Source organism: Dasypus novemcinctus, chromosome 10, assembly GCF_030445035.2.
Source record: "Dasypus novemcinctus isolate mDasNov1 chromosome 10, mDasNov1.1.hap2, whole genome shotgun sequence".
NCBI classification, from domain to species: domain Eukaryota; kingdom Metazoa; phylum Chordata; class Mammalia; order Cingulata; family Dasypodidae; genus Dasypus; species Dasypus novemcinctus.
The window spans coordinates 60992412-61007880 of NC_080682.1; the positions used below are offsets into that span (position 1 = coordinate 60992412).

At 37.9% G+C, this 15469-nt stretch overlaps 1 protein-coding gene across 2 annotated transcripts in view; it reads left to right on the forward strand.

Moving 5' to 3' along the window:
* The window catches only part of DCDC1 (doublecortin domain containing 1), a 661015-nt gene that overhangs the window by 420550 nt on the left and 224996 nt on the right, over window positions 1-15469 (forward strand). The gene's annotated exons all lie outside the window — the stretch shown is intronic.

The following is a 15469-nucleotide window of genomic DNA, read 5'->3' on the forward strand; positions in this document are numbered from 1 at the left end:
AGCTTACCATTCTCTACCCTCCTTCTATTTTCTGGTTACCTATATTCTAATTATTAACTCTATGATTTTATACAGTATATTTAATACACAATAGTGCATTCATACAGTATTTGTCCTTTTGTGTATGGCTGGTTTCACTCAACATAATGTCCTCCAGGTTCATTCATGTTGTCATATGTTTCATGACTTCATTTCTTGTTACCACTGCATAATATTCCATTGGGTGTATACACCACAATTTGTTTATCCATTGATCAGTTGATAGACACCTGGGTTGTTTCCAACTTTTGCCAATTGTGAATAATGCCATTATGCACATCGGTGTGTGGATATCTGCTCGTCTCTGCTCTCAGTTCTTCTGGGTATATACCTAACAATGGTATTGACAGGTCACATGGCAAGTCTATATTCACCTTCCTTGGGAACTGCCAAACAGTCTTCCACAGTGACTGTACCATTCCACATTCCCACCAACAGTGAATAAGTGTTCCTATCTCTCCACATCCTTTCCAACATTGACAGTTTCTCACTTTTTAAAGCCAGGCTAATATGTGTGAAATGATATCTCATTCATTTGATTTGCATTTCCCTAATTGCTGGTGATGTTGAACATTTTTCATGCATTTCTTTGCCATTTGTATTTCTTCTTTGGAAAATTGTCTATTCAAGTCTTCTGCCAATTTTTTAATCAGGTAGTTCACCTTTTTATTGTTCAGATGTATGATCTCTTTGTATATCATAGATATTAAACCACTACTGGATATGTGATTACCAAATATTTTCTCCCCTTGAGTTGGCTGCCTTTTCACCCTTTTGACAAAGTCCCTAGAGGTGCAAAAGTCTTTAATTTTGAGGAAGTCCCATTTACGTATTTTTTTCTTCTGTTGCTAATTCTTTGGGTGTAAGATTTAAGAAACTACTGCTTATCACAAGATCTTGAAGATGTTTTCTTACATTTTCTTCTAGGAGTTTCATGGTTGTTGCTTTTTTATTTAGATCCTTGATCCATTTGGAGTTAATTTTTATATACGGTATAAGAGGTCTTCATTCTTTCTTTTGAATATGGATATCAAATTCCCCAGGATCATTTGTTGAATAGACTAGTTTGGCCCAGTTGGAAGGGCTTGAACTCCTTGTCAAAAAACATTTGACTGTAGATGTGAGGGTCTATTTTTAGTTCTCAGTTCAGTTTCATTGATCAATGTGTCTGTCTTTATTCTGGTACCATGCTATTTTAACACTGTAGCTGGGCAATATGTTTTAAAGTCTGGAAGTGAGAGTCCTCGAACTTTTTCTTTTTTAAGACATTTTTGGATGTTCGGGTCCTTACCATTCCAAACCAATTTGATAATTGGTTTTTCCGTTTCTGCAAAAAAGGCTGTTGGGATTTTTATTGGCATTGAATTGAATCTGTAAATAGTTTGGGTAGAATGAACACAGAATGTCCTATGATTTATTTAAATCATCTTTACTTTCTTTTAGCAATGTTTTGTAATTTTCTCAATACAGGTCCTTTATGTCCTTGGTTAAGTTTATTCCTAAATATTTGATTGTTTTAGTTACTATTGTAAATGGATTTTTTCCCCCTGATAACCTCCTCAGGTAGCACATCAATAGTACATAGAAATGCTATTGATTTTTGCATATTAATCATGTATCCCACTACTTTGCTGAACTCGTCTATTAGTTTTAGTAGCTTTGTTGTGGATTTTTCAGGAGACTCTAGATATAGGATCATGTCATATCATACAGTGAAAGTTTTATTTCTTCTTTTACTGTTTGGATGCCTTTTATTTCTTTATCTAGCCTAATTGCTCTAGCTAGAACCTCTAGCACAATATTGAATAACAATGGTGACAGCTGGCATCCTTATCTATTCCTGATCTCAGTGAGACAGCTTTCCATCTTTCACTGTTGAGTACAATGCTAACTGTAGGTTTTTCACATATGCACTTTAGCATATTGAGAAAGTTTCCTTCTATTCCTATCTTTTTGAGTGTTTTAATCAAGAAAGGGTGCTGTATTTTTTCAAATGCCTTTTCTGCATCAATTGAGAGGATCATGTGATTTTTATTCTTCAATTTATCAGTGTAATTTATTACATTATTGATTTTTTTGTGTTGAACCACCCTTGCATACCTGGGATAAAACCCAGTTGATCATGGTATATTATTCTTTTAATGTGCTTTGGATTCTGTTTGCAAGTATTTTGTTGCAGATTTTTGCATCTATATTCATTACAGATGTTAGTCTGTTATTTTCTTTTTTCATAGTATCTTTTCTGGTTTTGGTATTGGTGATGTTGGCTTCATAGAATGAGTTTGTTAGCATTCTTTCCTATTCAATTTTTTGGAAGAGCCTGAGCAAGATTTGTATTAGACTGCCTTCGAATGGTTGGTAGAATTCACCTGTGAATCCATCTGGTCCCAGGCTTTTCATCTTTGGGAGGATTTTTGTGACCATTTCAATCTCTTTACCTGTGATTGTTTTGTTGAGGTTTTCTATTTCTTCTAGTGTTAGTGTAGGTGGTCTGTGTGTTTCAAGGAATTTGTCCATCTCCTCTAACATGTCTAGTTTTTGGCATATAATTGTTCATAATATCTGCTTATGATCTCTCTTATTCCTGTGGAGTCAGTGAAATGTTCCCCCTTTCATTTCTGATTTTATTTATTTGCATCTTCTCTCTTTCCTTTGTCAGTTTAGCTAAGGATTTTTCTATTTTGTTGATTTTCTCTAAGAACCAACTTTTGGTTTTGTTGATTCTCTCTATGGTTTTTTTGTTCTCTATTTCATTTATTTCTGCTGTGATCTTTACTAGTTCTTTCCTTAGGCTTGATTTAGGATTAGTTTTCTGTTCTTTTTCTAGTTCCTCCAGGTGTGCAGTTAGATCTTCAATTTTAGCTCTTTCTTCTTTTTTAATGTAACATTAAGAGCTATAAATTTCCCTCTCAGCACTGCCTTTGCAGTGTCCCATAGGTTTTGATATATTTTGTTTTCATTTTCCTTCATTTCAAGATACTTGCTGAATTCTCTTACAATTTCTTCTTTGATTCACTGATTATTTAAGAATGTGTTGTTTAATTTTCATATATTTATGAATTTTCAATTTTTCATCCATTATTGATTTCTAGCTTTATTTTGTTATGATCAGAGAAAGTGTTTTATATAATTTTAATCTTTTAAAAAATTTTGAGACTTGTCTTATGACCCAACATATGGTCTATCTTGGGTAAGGATCATGAGCACTTGAAAAGAAAGTATATCCTGCTGTTTTGGGGTGCAGTGCTCTATAGATGTCTGTTAGGTCTGTTTCATTTATCATATTATTCTCGTTCTCTGTTTCTTTCTTTATCCTCTACCCAGATGTACTCTCCAGTATTGAAAGTGCTGTATTGAATTCTCCAACTATTATTGTAATGACATCTATTTCTCCCTTCAGTTTGGCAGTGTGTACCTCGTGTGTCTTGAGGCATTCTTGTTAGGTGCATAAATACTTAGTGTAATTATATATTCTTGGTGAATTGCCCCTTTTATTAATATATAATGACCTTCTTCATCCCTCATAACAGTTTTGCATTTGACATTTATTTTGTCTGATACTAGTATCTCTTCTTCAGCTCTTTTATGGTTACTATTTAATGAATACCTTTTTCTAACTTTTCACTTTTAACTTGGTTGTATCCTTATATCTGAATTGGGTCTCTTGTAGGCAACATATAGACAGCTCATATTTTTTAATCCATTTTATCAGTCTATGTCTTTTGATTGGGGAGTTCAATCGATTAACATTCAGTGTTATTACTGTAAAGGCATTACTTACTTCATCCATTTTGTTCTTCAGCTCTCTGTTATCATATCATTCTATTGTTTGTCTTCTTATCCTTTAGTTTACCCTTCCTTATAATCTTCATTTCTAAACTCTTTTCCAAGTCTCTCACCCTTTTCTTTCCTTTTGACAGAAGCACCCCCTTTAATATCTCTTGCAAATCTAGTCTTTTGGTAACTATCAATTTTTGGTATCTATCAATTTTTGTTTGTCTGTGAAGACATTGAACTCACCCTCATTTTCGAAGGACAGCTTTGCCAGATAAAGAATTCTTGGCTGGCAGTTTTTCTCTTTCAGTACCTTAAATAATACCACTTTCTTCTTTCCTCAATGGTGATGAGAGGTCGGCACTTAATCATATGGAGTTTTCTTTGTGATGCTTTGCTTTTCTCTTGCTACTTTCAGAATCCTCTCTTTATCTCTGTTAAAGTTAGTCTGAATAATAGGTGTTTCAAGGTAGGTCTATTCCAATTTATTCTGCTTGGGATGCATTGTCCTTCTTAGATATTCATATTATGGCCTTCATAAATGTTGGGATGTTTTTAGTCATTATTTTCTCAAATATTCTTTCTGCCCATTTCCCATTCTTTTTGCCTTCTGGGACGCCAATAATGTTAATACTTGTATGTTTCACATTATCATTCATTTCCCTGACACTGCTCCATTTTTTCTGTTGTATTCTCTTTCTGTTCTCCTGTCTTTTCCAGTTTAGATGTTCTGTCTTCAAGATCACTAATTCTGTCTTCACACAATTCAAATCTGCTCTTATGTGCCTCTAATGTATTTTTTTAAAGACTTATTTATTTATTTATTTATTTATTTATCTCCCCTTCTTCCCACCCCCCCTGCCCCAGTTGTCTGTTCTCTGTGTCTATTTGCTGTGTCTTCTTCTTTGTCTGCTTCTGTTGTTGTCAGAGCATGGGAATCTGTGTTTCTTTTAGTTGCCTCATCTTGTTGTGTCAGCTCTCCATATGGGCAGTGCCATTCTTAGGCAGGCTGCACTTTCTTTCACGCTGGGTGGCTCTCCTTACGAGGTGCACTCCTTGCATGTGGGGCTCCCCTCTGTGGGGGGCACCCCTGTGTGGCACGGCACTCCCTGTGCACATCAGCACTGCGCATTGGCCAGCTCATCCATCATGTCTTTCATTACCATAAGGTCTGTTACTCTTTTTTGCAGGCTTTCAAATTGTTCTTTTCTCACCCAGTGTCTTCTTAATATCCTTTATTTCTCTAATCATATTTTCTTTAAATTCTTTGAAGTGAATTAGGAGATTTGTGTGATTATTATTGATTAATTATATTAAATCCTGTATCTCTTCAGCATATATTATTTGTTCTTTTGGATGGGCTGTCTCTTCCTATTTCCTAGTATGGCTTGTAAATTTTTGCTGATGTCTAGACATCTGAATATGTTAGTAAATTTACTGTTGGCTAATTTCTCTGTCTTGCCTATTGTTTTCTTTCTTTTTTTTCTTCCCCACGGCTCTTCTTTGATATTTGGTTCAACTTATTCTCAGTCTTTAAAATTGCCCAGCTTGAGATTTTAGAGTTAGGCCATGGTCTCTCTAGTTTGGCACAGATTTTCTCTCAGGGGTTGGCTAGAGAACAGTTTTTGTCCATACAATTTCAAGACCAGCCAGTAGATGACAAAAATCAATGCACTTTTTCAGGAAGGTGTTTTAGTCTTAGCTTTTTTGTGTTCTTGTACTGAATCTCCAGATCAGAGATTCAAAGCAGGCTCTGCTGGCCATATTCACTGAAGAAAAGCATGCCCATCTCCCCTCCTTTTTCCCTTGTAATAGCTGATAGAAAGAAGATGTCTGTCCCCCTCTTAGTCAGCTGCAGTGAGCCAGGGGCTTTACCCCACCTTAATATCTTGAGGGTGTTGTAGGGGATCACCTCCTGGCAGCCACAGGAGCTTGATAACTCATGGTTGTTGTTTTAGTTTCTTTGTCTTTCTGTCCCTAAATAATCCTGCTGGGAGTTGTATAGCATTGTCTTGGTCTGCTGATCCCCAAAGTAGGTCCCTTGGAGAGCTTTTGGTACTTTCTCTCTTCTTTTTCATGAAAGCATTGAGCTCTGCCTGTTAGTCCATCACCATCTTCCCACAATCCTATGAAAAACTTTTAGTACAATGTTAATAGCAGCTCTAATTGTAGTAGACTCAGCTTGGGAACTACTCCAATGCTTATCAGCAGTAAAGTGGATATATGAATTGTATATTTATTCAATAGAATACTCTATGGCAGATGTAGTAGGTTGAATAGTGTTCCCCAAAATTCATATTTACCTGGAACTTCAAAATGTGAACTTCTTTGGAAATAGGGTCTCTTCAGATGTCATCAGTAAAGTTAAGATGATGTCATAGTGGATTAGAATGGGCACAGATCCCAAAGAATGTTGTCTTTATAAGAAGAAGAAAGGATACACAGAGATACAGGGGGAAGCAGCCACGTGTCAACAGAGGCAGAGATTGGAGCTATGCTGTCACAAGCCAAGGATCACTTAGGACCACCTGAAGCTGAAAGTGGCAAGGAAGAATTCTTCCCTGGAGCCTTTGGATCAAGCATGGCCCTTCTGACATATTGATTTGGACTTCTTGTTTCTATACCTGTAAGAGAATGATTTTGTGTTGTTTTAAGCCACCCGGTTTGTGGTGCTTTGCTATGATAGCCCTAGAAAACTAATACAGCACAGGTTGGTAAACTTTTTCTGTAAATGATCAGATAGAAAATATTTTGAGCTTCGTGGGCCACATGATTTTTGTTTGTAAGAAAGAAAGCTGCACCTGTCACAAAACAAAGACTTACCCGATTGTGGAGGAGAAAAGAATTTTATTAACGCCTTGCAAGAAAGGGCGCTCAACCTGGATAAAATGGCCGGCGGGTAAAACAACAAGAAACAGTGATATTTATAACCTAAACCTAACACACAGGTCCCGCCCCTGTTCCCCATTGATTGGGTACATCAGGTGTTACAGCCTACTTGAGAGATCTAACTCACTTAAGTGGTTCCCGCTCTGATTCCCCCCTCCTGCATTCCCTACACTCCTGCCGGCTGGGAGGGCTCAGAACCGCTTTCATTCCTGGCGTGTTTTTCTAATTTGGCAATGCTTTCAATACTGGCCCTGCCCCCACTTCTCACCATTGGCTCTCTTGCTTTGGCCCTGCCCCCAGCACTCACCATTGGCCCTCCCTTGTTTTGGCGCCACTTTTCAAATTCTTGGTGCGCCAAAGTCACTAGAACGCCTATCCTACCTGCTGGAACTGCAGAGCCGGTTCTGGCTGCCCCTTTGTGAAAATTAAACTTAACCCTTCCCCACAAATCCCCCCTCTTTCTTTTAGACTCTCTTAGTTTTCACAATTTAGTTTCTCAAATCTGCTAAGAGCCTCTTCACATTCTTCATCATAGAGATCTTCCTCTTTAAGGAGGTACAAGTTGTTTTGCTTGTACTGTATGGGCATCTGTTTAGTTAAGGCCATTTCAGTGAGTTTTTGAACTAACCCTTGGGCACATGGGACGATGTAATATCCAACTGCTGTGAGTACCCCAGCCACAATGATAAGGGAGATCAGGACAGACAGTGCCACTCCTTTCCATTTTCCAAACCAGTTCTAACCATCTTGTGAGTGGGTTGTCAATGCCAGAATTTTCTGCTAACGCTTCAGATAAAGCTGTTAAGCCTTGCAAGGCCTTGCTGATAGTTCTGTCTGGGGCCGTGTTATTGGGGATGAAGGTACAGCAACTACCTCCAATCATAACACAGATACCTCTTTTTTCTGCTACCATCATGACTATCCTATTTTTCCAGGCCATTCAGCTTATAGCATCCAACTGTTCTGCTATTCCCTTAACTGCATCCCTAGTATTCCTGATAAATCTTTGTTGATTATAATATATAGAGTTAATCCAATCCAAATTTTTGTTAACAGTGACCCACCAGAACAAGAATGACTCAAATCCTGCAGCTACCTGGTTTCTAGCTTTAAATTTGTTAGGGACTCCCCGGGGAACTCCTATACCATCTAGATAAATTCGGTCATCAAAGGACCAGGTAAACTTCTTTTCTTTCTCTCTCCCTGGTTTTGTGTTTCTTCCTCTTTTTCAATTGCCAGGGTAAATGGGATAGCCAACTGAACCAGAGCACAGGCTCCTCCCTACTTCTCAGGTAACACTGATTGGAGGATGCCCTTCCCACATTACCACCAAAGGTCTGCTCAGGGTATGGCCAAACTGGAGAAATTGCCAGTACTACCCTCACTCATGTTGCATACTCGTGTACACAAGGCCATGGTCCCAAGGGCCTGGAGCCCTTTTCCCCCTCTAGAGAGACAGGCAGAGTGACTCTGGACCAAGGCAGGAAGCTGGTAAGCAGCTCTGATATTTCCCTTTTTGACAGAAGGGAAGAGAGAGGACAATGTACTACAATTTTCACCAGGAGTAGCACTCTGGAAGAGGAGTATCATGTACTTAAACTCCCTTTCATGTTTTTCCATACCTAGTGGAAAGGGTACAATATGAGCAGTGGGTGAGCCTGTTGCACAAGTGTATCAGTTGCTTTTGTTCAGACTCTGGACTGTATATCTGACCATTCTACCCAGGCATTTGCATCTCCTTATCTTGTCTCTATTTCTATGGTTTGCTTTAAATTTTCTGCCTTAAGTATCCTGACTGCTTTGGGATCATTCTGCATTGGGGAACTGTCCTTTGGTGAGTTTTCCCTTGGTATCTCTGAAGGGTTAGCTGGAGTGGATGTTGTTGACATCAAATTCACAGGGGGAGGAAGGACTCAAATACAGAACCTTCCCGGAGGATCTTTACCTGTGACATCCACCCCTATCCCATAGATTTTTTAGGGGAAGAATAAAGGTTGTTTTTGCTGAATCTGTCTGCCTTTCTAATGGTTATTACTACTGGGTTGCACTGGAGGTTTTCGCAGTTTGGTGGGGTATTGCCTTTATAAAAGGCTATCTTGTCCTCTAATGGTTTCAAGTGAGTATGGCCTCCTCCGTTCCCAGCAGTCCACCCCTTCTACTTGGTAGTCCACCACACAAAGTTCCAATCAAGATGGGGGAGGTTGAGATAACCTCTCAGTGATTCTGGGCATAGATATTTATTTTGCCCACTCCGCCACCGCTGCTGTCCTAAATCTCCACACCTTATCATTTGGCAGGCATCAAACTGCACAGTCTGAGACTCTAGGCCTTCAGTTAGATTTACTATAAATTTAACAGGGCTTGTCATGACCTGAATCTGAAACATCACAGTCAGTATCATTATTCTCATTTTCAGAAACTTTAAATCCCTCATCTATTAGTCTATTAAGGCACTAGTCAAGATGGATACATGTAATAGCCTTCTCTCTAGGTGGAGGGATATCTTCTCATACAGTTCACTGATATAGAGTCTGAGCAATCCTTCCCCCTTTCTGATATGACCTCCCAACTATTGCCTTCTCAGAGTGATCCTTCAGGGATCCCGAGTTGGAGTTATTTCCCAGGACTTGGATGGTGTTGTTGGGTACTTGTCATATGGGTCAGGTACTGGTCCTTTTACTCGAGAGTAGTGGGTCCAGCCTTTTTCTGCTGTCCAGACTGTGGTCTCAGTTGTCAACAAAACTTGATGGGGTCCTTCCCAGGTAGGCTGAAGTTTGAACTCTTTCCATGACTTGATTAGGACCCAACTGCCAGGCTGGTGTTGATGGACAGTGATTTTGAGAGGCGGGGTCTGGGCCAGCAAACCACGATGCCTGAGAAATGACAAAGTAGAGGACAAAGCCAGTAAATAATTCTTTAGGAAGAGATCCTTCACCTCTAAGGAAGGGAGGGCTCCAGTCATCCTGACAAGGTGTGAAACCCTCTTGCTATTCTATCATGGTTGGAGGAAGACGACTATGGCACCCTGGGTGAAAATGGCTGAAATCCCTGTATGGCTAACAAGATGGAAGAAATAAAGTTAATTAGAATTTTGAGGATATAAGGTATCATTGAAAGGATACTCGGCCACAAAAATAGAAAAGGGCAGGTGCCTAAAGACTGCAGCTTCTCAAGGTTGATGGTCTTTATTTTGTAGGTTTTCATTAGAAACTGGTTTCCAGGTCCTGGGTGAGGAAGGGCTACCCATAGACTAGCTTGAAGGGGTTAAGCTGAAGTGGATCCCAGCCACCTCGTTTACTGTTTCCTTCCTGGTGGGAAAATGCTTAGCCCTGGCAGGATGGCATGTAGGTTTGCCAGTCCTTGCCAGGATATGAATGGGACAGGTTTTAGAATAAGGGCTAGGAGGGAGACTTGGATTAAACATGTTCATTAACTACTTAGAAAATGAAGTTACCACGACCTTTTTAACATGTTCAATATCCCTCTGCATATGATCTAAAAAAGATATCACCATAATCATCAAGCATATATCTAGAATAGGAGAGAGATAGGTACAGTACTTAATCCCAATCAATGCACTAATAAATGCATACGTTTCTTTTTGAGTTGCAATTAATAGATCTAAGCTCCAGGCTTGCCACACCATACAAGTTGTCTCTACATGGGAGCAGGCCATAATGTTAATTATGTTTAAGTTCTACTCACAGCATTCTGGTAATCATTGCTCCACTTAGCATGTCCTTCACACAGCCACCATGCTGCAGCTCTGTTGATCCTAGAGAGAAGCTAGGATGGTAGGCTCCAGTATTCCATTGGCCTGATGCATAGCATCCTTCAACATCATGGAGATTTTTGCTTCTACACCTTCACCATGATGACATTAATTAACAAGTATTTTACTTCAGCAATACAGATGTCCAATGGAATCAAGATTATCTTCTTTACTACCACTTTAATTGCAGATTGAGGTGGCCTCTGACAATTTTTCTTGTTATGAAGCTACTTTTTATTTTTTAACTATCCATAACCACATAGACAATAGTTGCTTCATCTCAAGACAAATTCCATCTTCACAAAACACATTCCCTTACTTAATGCTTCCTTCTACAATACTTTCTGCAACTTGCCATATATATTCAAGTTTTGTCCTACATGCTTCCACCCTGATTTTATGAAAACCAGCTATCTTATCTTAGGAAATAACACATTCTTTTAAACAAACATCAAATTTTAGTCAGCACTCCCATAAACCTTTTATGCCTTTCTATATTTACTTAAGTCTCATATCTCTCAATCTGTTCTGTGAAAAAATAATAAACTATTCTTCTCAATTTAGGCATTTCAAGATTTCCATACTTTATTTATTAATATAAGTTGCTTTTAAAAAATTTTTTTAGCCATTTGAATAGAGCTCTTTTAAGAATTTTCATTGTCAACTTAATATTGTCACCCAGAGGTATTAAAACATATACTGAACAAACAGAAAAACAAAAAGAATTATGAAAGCAAGGTTGGCCCAGAGCCAATCCTCATCTGCCCCTTATTTTGGCCAGACTACATTGGGTGGTTATTTCCTTTCCCTTGGTCTGATCATTATCGGTACAATATTCCAACATCCTCCCTAATGGACTATCTGGAGGAATGTCCCTGGGGGATCTTACAGATACCCCTACCCTGGTTAACCGGCTGTCTCCATTCTATGAAAGTAGCCATAGACAATATGGAAATTAACAAATGTGGCTGTTTTTCAATAAATCTTTATTTATAGAAGTAGATAGTTGGCCAGATTTGACTCATGGACCATAGTTTTCCCACTCTTCTATAAAACAATGTGATTGCACTAACTACAACTATACATAACAAAGAAAACAAAACACACAAACTCACAAATATAATGGTGTATGAAAGAAATGCAAAAGAACACACCACTGTGTGGTCCCTTCCATTTAAATTTTGATGCCAGGCAAAACAACAGATTTATTTTATTGGAAGCCAGGAGAGTGGGTAATACCTGAAGAGAATTAGTGGCTTAATAAAGGTTTGAAGATTGTTTCTGGTACATTGTGATGTTCTGTTTCTTTATCTGGGTGCTCAGTTTTACATAGGTATCCATTTTGTGGAAGTCTATTAAACTGTACACTTACGATCTGTGTATTTTTCTATATGTATATTATATTTCAATAAGAGTTTAATAAAATGAAGTTGGCTTTGAGATCTCCAAATTTCTTTCCTGCTCAATGATTCCAAGCCTAAACTATGTTAACCAATCAACAATATTTAAGAAAGGCAAAAATTAGATTCATAACATGGTATCTGTTAGAGTTTGCCTTCAGAATCCCATCATCATATCATGGTCCTAGAGATGCTAATTATGTTGATGCTTGAGACTGGAAAAGCATTGGGTACCATTATCACTTTATTGCCTGTCAGTTACAAATCCACCCTTCATGACCTGCTCTCTAATAGTTGGACTGAACTCCATAAATACTTCTCTCTTGCCAACTGTCACAGTGTTAAGCTTAGACAGTAGAGGGAACCATGGTGGGAGGAAACAGTTTGTCTTTTCTGATTCTGGTGTACCTTCTCACCAGGTTTGTGTAGTGAGTGCAGTTTTTTTTTAAGTGACCAGAAGCACATGGCACCTTCCCCTGGGCAGCTTGGCCTGTCACCTGCCTTGGGAAACTTCACCACAGAGTGCCGGCAGTGGAGCACCCTTTTGTGAATGATTTTCTCTAGCATACTACTTTGAATGGCTTTTTAGTGGAATGCCACTAATGGGGCACCTCCCTGTGCTTCCTTCAGCACAACATTTGTGGGTGGCTTTGCAATAAAGTGACACCAGCTAAGCACCTCTCAGTGGATGGTTTCCCCTGGAATCCAAAGATGGATTTCCAGTAAGTACCTCTAGTATGCTTGTTAATTATTGTTTATATTAAACATTTCCTGATCAAATTACTATGTGATTTCTGTCTCCTTATTGGACCCTGACTAATATCCATGTTAACTATTTCTTTGCTATTCTAGAATTCCATAGTCAAACTATTATTTTACATCAACCTGCACCAATTTAGAAGTTTATAGTTTAATGAAATTTTAAAATTTAGCATAAAACTATTTCCATGAATGGTTATTTGTGGATGCAATGGCTGAAATCCAAACCCCATTCACTAACTCAACTGGGACTGTACATACACCTTTAGCTCTGCTCCTGAGGAAGCATGAAATTTGACACAGCCATCAAATGTCAAATCATTTTTTAAAACTGCATTTATCTAACTTCACTCTGAGTCTTGCTCCAAGGTTCCCCATGTCCATTGTTTTAATTTCCCAGATGCTAAAACAAATATCATGGAGCAGGTTAGCTTACTGTTTCAGAGGCTAGAAGGCAAGCTTCCTTCTAGGGTTGGTATCTTTTGGCTGGCCAGCAGTCTTTGGGGTTTCTTAGTTTTTCTGTCACATGACCATGCACATAACAGCATTTTCTCCATTCTCTTCCAGGTTCTGGATACTCCCTGTGCTCCCTCCTCTCACTCTCTCTCTGAATTTCATTCTGCTTATAAAGGACTCCAGTAATTCATATTAAAACCCAACCTGATTCATTTAGGCCATATCTTAACTGAAGTGGTATCTTCAAGAGATCCTATTTACGATGGATCCATACCCATGGGACAAGGGGATGGGTCATGAACATACTTTTTATGGGGGACATGATTCAATCCTCATCTTCCATGCTTCATCCCATTCCTGATCTCCGCTCAACTTCTAAATCAGATTGGGACTTAGGATGGTGGAGATGGTGTCACAGAAAGAATGAAGCTTGTACATCTTGGTAAAAATAAAAAGTATAATTTTTTTCCAGTCTTTGTCATATCCATGGCTTCATTCTCAAGCATACCTGAACAAAGCAGACTCCTATTACCAAAGAACATAATTCTATCTTATACAAGTCTTACCGTCCCACAAACATACATAGGAAAGCAAAACCAATGTTTAAGCATATTTGCCTCATTTTTTTTTTCTCCCAAAATTCAGGTACCCACGCATCCACTTCTACTCCTTTGTCCTGTTCACCTCTCCTTTTCTCCTCCAATTCCCAATTCATAATTTTCTATTTATTCCCAATAATATTAATGCTATATAGTAAATGATACATACTTTCATGTTTAAAATTATTTTTAAGAAGTTTTGAATTAATAAACTTTTAAAGTTTCACTTTCGATTATTGACTTATAGTAATTTTTAAATTACAGTTTTCTAGAAAAACAAAGCAGAACTATTTATTAATAAGGCATTGCATTCTTTTAGATGCTTAGAAATTTTGATTTGACCTAAATTTAGTCATATTCCAAAATATTTCCATCCAATTAAGGATAAAATGGAGGGCAATTTGATAATTATTTGCAACTGAATCACAAATGGCACTCATGCCATTTATTAAAAAAAGGACAGAATCACTGCTCTAGGATATTAACAAATAATCTTGACTCCAACATTATTAGCTGTGTAGCCTTACACGAGTCATTTAACCTTTCCAAATTTCATGTTCTTTGTCTGCAAGATGGAGATATTAAAATAACATGTTCAGTCTTTGACATAGATCCTGGCCTATGATAGCTAATCCATAAGGTTTCTTTCTTTCTTTTTTTCTTTTGTTTTATTTGTTTTTAAAGTTAAGTACTCTTCTATTCATTTGCAAAAAGAGAAATAAAGCTAGATCACTTCCTCTGCACAATTTACCATATTCAGCTAAATTTAAGAATTAAAATTAAACATGCAAACATAAAATATCTAGAAGAAAGCATGGATTAAATTGATATAACTCAGAGTAATCATGAGCAGAGATCTTTGTAAACATGCCAACAAAGAATCCATACGGGAAAAGACTAATGGCTTTGAATATACAAAATTTTTTTTAAAATCCCTAAATCTAAAATAGCACAAGCTAAAATAAATGAAAAATATAGAAAATATTTGCAACATAAATGTCAGAGAGTGGGTTAATACTCTTAATATGTAATAAGGCTTATATATCAACTAAAAGGTAAACACTTCAATAAAAAAATGGGTAATATGACAAAAAAAATACACAAAAGGAGAAAAATTAATAGAGCCAAACCAAATGAAAAAGTCCAGAGTCATTAGGAATTAAGTAAATGTAAAAATGTGAGACCATATTTTCTGCCTATTAAATATGTAAAAATATAAAACTAGGAATTCACAATGTTGATGAAGATGTTTGTATTAGTTATGTACTGTGATGTAACAGATTATTCTAAACCATGGTAATTAAACAACAAGCATTTATTATCACACAGTATCTGTGGCCCAGGAATCTGGGAATGGCTTAGGTGGTAATTCTAACTCACAGTCTCTCATGAAACTGTAATGATGGTGTCAGCTGGAGCTGCAGACTTCGGAAGCTTGACTGGCTGGAAGATCTGCTTCTGAGCACATTGATGTTGTTTTTGTCCAGAGGCTACAGTTCTTTGCTACATGCCTGTATGTCCTCTTGATAGCGCTGCTCACAACATGGTTTTCCTCACAGCCAGCAAGCCAAGAGAGAAGGAGAGAACAAGAGGAGAAGATGGAAGCTGCAGTGTCTTTTGTAGACTAATCTCAGAACTCACATACCACAACTTCCGCCATATTTTCTTGGTCACATAGACCAACCCTGGTGTAATGTGGGAAGGGATCACTTAAGGGTATGAATATCGGAGGCAGGGAACATTGGGCACCAAGTGGGAGGCTGGTACAGTATTTCTGATGG